The sequence below is a fragment of the Nicotiana attenuata genome, chromosome 2 (genome assembly GCF_001879085.1).
Source record: "Nicotiana attenuata strain UT chromosome 2, NIATTr2, whole genome shotgun sequence".
In the NCBI taxonomy this organism is placed as follows: Eukaryota; Viridiplantae; Streptophyta; class Magnoliopsida; order Solanales; family Solanaceae; genus Nicotiana; species Nicotiana attenuata.
In genome coordinates this window covers 93,830,313-93,838,366 of record NC_031990.1, presented here as the reverse complement: position 1 = coordinate 93,838,366, position 8,054 = coordinate 93,830,313, and positions in this window count along the sequence as shown.

Below are 8,054 nucleotides of genomic sequence, written 5' to 3'. Positions count from 1 at the left end.
GATAATTTAGTGTTGTTTGATGTGTTTTGATGATTGGAATAAGTTTGGATAATATTTTAAGTCATGTTGGTGCTTTTGGTTGAGGTCCCGGGGGGCCTCGGGATGATTTCGGATGGCTAACGGGGAGTTTTTGGAATTTCATACAGCTGAAGGCATGCTGTTTCTGGTATTCTCGCTTCTGCGGGTCTTGGACCGCAGAAGCGGAGCCGCTTAAGCGGAGCTGTGATCGCAGAAGCGGTCCTTGAGGGCTTGGCAATTTTCGCAGAAGCGGAAGGCAGTCCGCAAAAGCGGACATCGCAGGAGCGGGTGGTGACCGCAGAAGCGGTCCTGAGGATTTTAAGTTAGACCGCAGAAGCGGTTATTTTGCGCAGAAGCGGGAGCCGCAGGTGCGGTATCCCAACCGCAGAAGCGAAACCTGGCTGAGTTTAAGTGAACAGTGTTTTCACGATTTTGAAAGAGAAGAAACATTTTGGACTTCGGACTAAGGAGATTTTGTGCGATTTTTGAAGAGCGTTTCGAGGGCTATCATCAGGTATGGATTCTTAGACTTAGATTATGATATTATGGTGTAAAATCATGGATTAACACTGAAAATCCAAGGAATTAAAGGTTAAAAATGGAAGTTAGGGTTTGAGAAAATTATGATGTAAAAAATGGAATTTGGAGGGTCAAACGAACTCCGATTTTGGTAAATTTTATATGTATGGACTCGTGGCGAGACGAGGAATCCGGCGATGTGAATTTCGTAATTTTTTGAGAAGCAGGCCCGGGGCTCGGGTTTTGCTAGTTTCGAGATTTCTGCTATTTCTCGATTATTTTCAATTGGGTATTGTTCCCTTAGCATATTGTGATGTATTCGCTCTGATTTTGGTTAGATTCGATGCACGTGGAGGCCGGTTTGAGGGGAGAAGGCGTCGCGAGCTAGGGATTTCGCCGGTTCGAGGTGAGTAATACTTGTAAATGATATCCTGAGGGTTTGAAACCCCGGATTTGCACATCATAGTGTTGTGTTGTGGTGACTTGCACGCCAGGTATGAGCATGGGGTAGAGCACCGTTGGGGATTGTGACTTAGTCCGTCCCGGTTGTTGGTTTTATTGCGTAATTGACTGAAACTACTTGTTATCATCATTACTTGGGTTGATTGCTATATTTGGGCTTCGTGCCAATTGTTTGAATCCTTCAGGGATCGATATCACTGTTTTTGCATTACTTTGCATATTATTTTATCACAGTCCAAGGTTTAAAATACTGTTTCGCAAACTTAGCTATCTTTCTAAGATTTAAAAACCTAAATGATATTTTACTGACGTTTTGAGTTGAGACTGTTATTTTACTATTGCCCAAGGGGCTTATGTGCAATCTGGACTGAGGATGGATCGGGCTGCGCGCCGCAGCGGTGTGATATTGACATTGCGTTTGGGTGGTAGGAGCCCCTCCTGAGTCTGAACCCCCACAGTGAGCGCGGGTACCCAAATGGATCGGGCTGCGCGCCGCAGCGGTCATATGCATTGCATTGCATTCATGCATCGGTTCCTGTTTGTACTACGTGTCATGACATTTAGCACTCTCATATCATTGGCATCCATGCTATTGCTTGTACTGTTTACCAGACGCCCTGGTATTAACTGTTTGTGGAGTGCTGTGCCCGAGGGGCTGACTTATGTGCGGACTTGCACTATCTGATTACGCGTTCACTTGCTTGACTGTTGGAAAAGGATGTTTTCAAAAGAGGTTTTAAACTGAGCCAGATATTTTCTAAAGGATTTTCACGGTTTTACTGTTTTCTCAAAGAGTGGTACTATCCTATATAGCATGATAGAGTGCTCTTACGTGATTTCTTGCCTCTCAGTTATTATTTACTCTTATTACCACTGAGTTGGAAGTACTCACTTTATTCCCTGCACCTCGCGTGCAGTTGCAGGTATTGTTCACCCGGTAGCGGGTTATTAGCTGATTGAAGGTATGGCTATTGTAGCTGAGTAAGGTGACCGCCAGCGTTCGCCGCACTGGATGTTGTCTTTTGATTTCCAGGATTTTTCCTTATATATCATTATTGGCCCTGTAGTTGTGTTCAGGTTTCTTTAGATGCTCGTGACTTGTGACACCCCGATCGGGTTGTGTTGGGTTGTACATACTGGTTATTATGGTCGTTAAGCTATATTTATCTATACATTTATCTTTAATAATTGTTAAAGAAATGGATTGGGTTAGTTGGCTGGCCTTGTCTTCACAAGAGGCGCCATCACGACCGGGTATGGAAATTGGGTCGTGACAAGTTGGTATCGGAGCCTAGGTTACTAGGTGTCACGAGTCATGAGCAGGTTTAGTAGTGTCTCGCGGATCGGTACGGAGACGTCTGTATTTATCCTTGAGAGGCTGCAGAACCTTTTAGGAAAACTTCACTTTCTTGGAATTCTTATCGTGCGTACTTGATTCAGCTTGAGATATAACTCTTGAAATTCCTTCCACACGTCTGTATGCGCATGCGAGCGCTCAGTTCTGTATGTGCCTTGATGGCTAGTGATTCCCCGATCAAGGGGCGAGATGTAATCTCCGTGAGTTTGATGTTGGGCCAGTCTGGAGGACTTGAGGCCGGATCTTTGCCTATGGCTTAGGCACTGCGGTGCTGATTGTGTGAGCAAGTGTTCTGAACTTATATGTTCAGTATTGTCCTTATTAGCCGGAATGGCGGTTGGATATCCATGTGATGAGTATGTTAGTACTGCGAGATGTATCCATGTGATCGTGGTAGTGGCGAAGGAGTCTGCTGAATAATAGATGAGCTGTTAAGTGTTCGATTCCTGTTGTGATTTGATGTGTAGTCCGAGTTATGAGCGCGTGAAGAATATTTTCGTGTCTCCTAGCTGGGGAGTGAAGTGCATTACGTGTGGCGGTATGAGTTCAGACTCAGGAAGACTAAATGACTGTGTTATGTGTATGTCAATGGAAGGTGTGCTGAAATACTAAATTGAGGTGGAGCAGGTGGATTATCTCCTGCAGAGTGTTCTTAAGTGGTACGATTCTTATGTGTATTATTAGAAGATCTCATGTGTAATTGAAAAGTACGAGTTGAAAGTTGATAAATTCGGATCGCTCTAGAGGGTGGACTCAACTGATGTGGGGATGAATGCGAGATTTGTAGGGGATTACAGTACTAGATGATCTGTGTTTTCACAAACTTGTAGATGATTTGAGTTTAATCTCACTACGACATTGTGGCATCATTAGAGTAAAAGTGTTATGAGTTGTTAAGTGTGTCTTGATATATGGCTTCGAGCCAAGTTGGGGAGGTTGCTGTTGATTAGCTGATTGCACGGTTATGTGATATGTTGGTTACGTCTCGAGGTATGCTGGCGAATCGGTTCTAGTTGCAGAAATTAAGCCGAGGATGGGCGAGTGAAGCAAAATTTCGACAAAGGCTATATTATGTCCCATAGGGTATGATAATTTCGGAATGTCTAGAGTTGTTGTTGGTAAAGAATGCTCGGTGCATAGAGCAGGAAGTTGCTTGGTTGTATTGGGATGAGGGTCTTATTTTACGGTATCGGAGTGCCAATAAAGCACGAATGGTTCTGTTCGTTTAGTCAGGTAAATTACAGTTGTATAAGAGAGAATGACTCTCGAGAATGGTTTTAATGTGTTCAAGAATCTACATGTAGCACTCAGGTGTTTTAAGGTGGTGCATGTGACTAAAGACAGTGTTTCAATAGAAAATGTCAAGACTTGTGGTATTTTTATGTTGATCATGGGATCCTATGTGTCGGTACCTGAAAAGTAAAGGAAGCGAATTTAGACTCGCAGAAAGTTCTTCAGAGTAAAGCATTCGGGAGTGTGGTATTTCTGGGAAACAATTGAGAGAGTATTCAGTGGCCTATGGGTCCTAGACAGTGTGGTCTTATGTGCGAGTCTCGTGTGGTAAGCCTGGATTGAGGCATTGTGATGCTACAACGAGGAAGGAATATCAATTGGATGATGAATAAAAAGGGGAATTAGATAGATGGAATAGCTTGATAGTAGACCGAATCGGTATGGTAAAGATATGATTAATTCTTCGTATGTGTTCGAGGTAATGAGCTTTTACCGGTGTTGTGCAGCAAGGCTCTTGAGTTTTGACAGCTTGCTTAGCTTGGTTCGGGTAGAAGGATTCAGTCCTGGCAGTTTAGCTTGTCCAATGGAATTGGGGGAGAGTTCTTGATAAGTTTTACCGTGGTTTAGAGACGTATAAATTGCCTATGGGCATGCGAATCATGGAATGTGTAATGATTTCTCTTCTTGATGGGATTGATGGAGAGTTCTTGACTAGTGGAGTACGTAGATGTTTGTGGCTAGGAAGGGAGATGGAGTTCTCATGTTATACTAGTGTAGTATGGTATATGCGATATGTGGTGGAGGATTGGGATTTGTGTGTGTAAGGTTACGGTTCTGTTCATAATGGAAAGTCATTAAATTCTTAAGCAGCACGGGCAGCTGTAGGTGATTAAAGAATCGATCTTCAAATGATTAAGGAAAATGGTATTGCCAACCATAGTGATTCGACGGGGGTATATGTTCCAGAAAAAGGGCAATGTGATGTAAACTGATAATACTTCGGTAGTGTTGCGGCATTTGGGATCGACTGTTGATATCTGAGTTTGTTTGATGGCACAGGAAAACTTTTGAATACCTTTCGTGGGATGATTGGGTACTTGAGGTGTGATATGTATTCGTACGGCGCAATTTGGGATCAGATATAGTGATTTGTGTGCTATATGGAGTTGGAGACTAGGAGTTCTCGTGTTCAGGCTATGCAGTTGTTGTAAATCGTGTGCATCGGCACCGTCTAGCGGTTATTGGGAATTAGAGGTCCGAGTGGATCTTTCTTCGCTTGGTATGTTCAGATTTTGGATATGATGTTGAGATGTAGACTGGTTGTCTCAGTGTTGGGTTATTCGAGACTACTGTGCCATGGACTATGTCAGAAATGCCACAGGCCGCGTGGCGAGGTGCATCGGATTATGTTATAGCAGAGTGGTTGCATTCCAAAGGCCAGCGGACGGCTGGGAAGGATTGCTTTTCTTAATTGGGCCTTCGTGGCGGATGTCAGTGCAGAGGTTCTACCATTGATTTAGTTCCGGTATTGAGGGACTTTTCGGATGCATTTCTTGTGGCCGGGCATGTCGCCGGGTGAGATGGCGGATTTCGGTATGTATTTGGTGCCGGGCACCGTATGGTACGGCTCTGGCAGGAGTCATAGTAGTAGAAGGAGCAGCTTCAGGCTTCCTGGTATTGAGTTCGTTGGCAGGCCAATGTGGCTACGTATTTAGCTTGAGTTAGCTTGGTTAGCCCCGAGCTGTATTGCTGAGGGATAGGTTGATTCGATTGTTCTTGAACTGGTTGGTGATTTGGGAAGATCTATGAGTTGTTTCTTTTTCTGTGCGGTGAGGCGTTATGATTTTCGGACTGTGGGCACATATAGTGCGGTGCTATCGAGATTCATAGTGGAAGTTGAAGGGGGGACCTCAGTTGTGTTTTTGTAGCTTACAACGCTATATGTAGATACCATTATGCACTCAGTATGCTTACGACCGATACTCGGTATTTTGTTATAATGAACAAATTTGGTTCGATGTGCATCTCCCTATGTGAGATATTTGTGTGGATCGCGTGGCACGCCGCCACGGGTATGTTATCTGGATCGGGTTGCACGCCAAAAAAAGAGAGAGATTCTACGCGGTATTTGGTTATTGTGGCGACTGCCTGTGAATAGAGGCTACCGTTTGAGTGTTTGGATTATGTGGTATATCATATGATTTCACCTGAGGTTTGCAGGTATGGGTTTATTACAGTTAGTGGGCGGGTTTATTCTGGGTATAGATGTGAAGTTCTTCTGATTCTTGTGTATGATTTCGGAAAGTGCAATGTGGTTTCCTACGGTTTATTGGTTTAGGAATGGACTGTGAAATTTCAGCTATATTGTGGTTATCGGAACCTACGCGAGGTAGGGTGACGAGGGATCACCCGGGTATATGTTTTTGGTAAGGTCATTCACACCTATTGGGTTGCTTCTAGTACACTCTGGGATACGCTCTGAGGACGAGCGTTGGTTTTAAGTTGAGGAGGATGTGACGAACCCGACCCGTCGTCTCATGTGTTACTGCTTGTTTCTCCCATTTTATGCTGTCTTTATGTTTTGTTATCGGTATGTTTGGTGTGTTAGAGTTGATTTGGATTGGTTTTTGGATAAGAAATGAGACACCTTAGTCTCTTTAAGGGAAGGCCTCAGTTGGAACAGTCAACCGGAACATTGAACTTATGAATTAGAAGGCTCGGATGTGATTTCCGTGCCATTCGGTTAGCTTTGGGAAATGAATTTGTGACTTAGGAGTAGCGATCGGAATTGATTTTGGAGGTCCGGTATAGGATTAGGCTTGAAATTGGCGAAGTTAGTGTTTGTTGGGCGAATTCCGGTGGATAGGTGAGATTTTTTGATATCCGAGGGTCGAATGGATTCCGAGAGTTGCCTGTAGCTTCATTAGGTGATTTTGGATATGTGTGTGAAATTTCAGTCATTCGGAACATCGTTTGGTCGGGTTTTTGATCGAATGCGTAATTCGGTAAGTTTTTTAAGAAAACTTAGGCTTGAACTCGCGATGTGATTTGATGGTTTTCGCGTTGTTTTGAAGAGTTTTGAGGATTGAACAAGTTTGAATAGGTATTAGGATGTGTGGTGTTTTTGGTTGAGGTCCCGGGGGCTCGGGTGAATTCGGGTGGTTAAATACGAAGGTTTTTGGGAGTTAATTTGCAGGTTCAACGCTTGCCTTGGTATCTGTTGGTTTCGCACCTGCGGTTATGGAGACCGCATGTGCGGTTCGCTGAAGCGATTGGAAGATGCGCAGAAGGCGGAGTCTTGGCCCTTCCAGATTCCGCAGGAGCGGAAGGAGGACCGATAGGGCGGCCTGCAGAAGCGAGCTAGACGGCTCGCAGAGCGAAATTTGGAACCCTGGTCAGGTTCCGCAGAAGCCGGAACATTGGATCGCTAAGCGGTCCTGCAGATGCGATTGGGAAACCGCAGAAGCGGAAGGTTGCCTTAAGTGAAAGGTCCGCAAAAGCGGACGTTGACCGCATAAGCGGAAACCGCAAAAGCGGTAAAATGGATTCGCAAAGCGAAATGCCTGGCAGTAAGCTGAATTTAATCATCTTCGCTGAATTTTTGAAGACAACATTTTTGGACTTCGGACAAGGAGATTTTGGGCGATTTTGTGAAGAGGGTTTCGAGGGCTAATTCATCAGGTATGGATTCTTGGGCTTTAGATTAATGTTATTATTGTGTATAAACATTGAATTAACACTGAAAACCCAAGAAATTTAAAAGGGTAAAAATGGGGTAAGTTAGGGTTTGGAATTTTTGATGTAAAAATGGAATTTTGGCGGGTCTAAACGAACTGCCGATTTTGGTGAACTTTATATTATGGAACTCGTGGAGCGTAGGAATCCGGTGATGGTAAATTTCGTAATTTTTTGAGAAGTGGGCCCGGGGGCTTGGCGAGTTTTGCTAGTTCCTCGAGATTTCTGCTTAAGTTTCTTGGTTGTTTTCGATTGAGTATTGTTCCTCTTGGCAGTAATTGTATTGTATTTCGCTCTGATTTGGTAGATTCGACGCGGCACGTGGAGGTCCCGGTTTGAAGGGGCAAGGCGTCAGAGCTAGAGATTTTACACCGGTTCGAGGTGAGTAATAACTTGTAAATGAATCTCTGAGGGTTTGAATATCCCCGGATTTTGCACTTATCAATAGTGCTGTATTGGTGGTGACTTGCACCGCCAGGTATGAGCGTGGGCTAGAGCACCGTTTGGGGATTTGCGACTTGGTCCGTCCCGGTTTTAATTTTTACTGCGTACTGACTGAAACCTACTTTGAGTGCTATCGTATTGGGTGATTGCCATGTTTTTGGGCTTCGTGCCGATTAATTTGAATCCTTTAGGGATTATTACTCACTGTCGTTCAATGACACTCTGCATATTAAAATGATGTTTAGTCCTGAGTTAAACCCTGTTTTGAAATGTGCAAGTCATATTG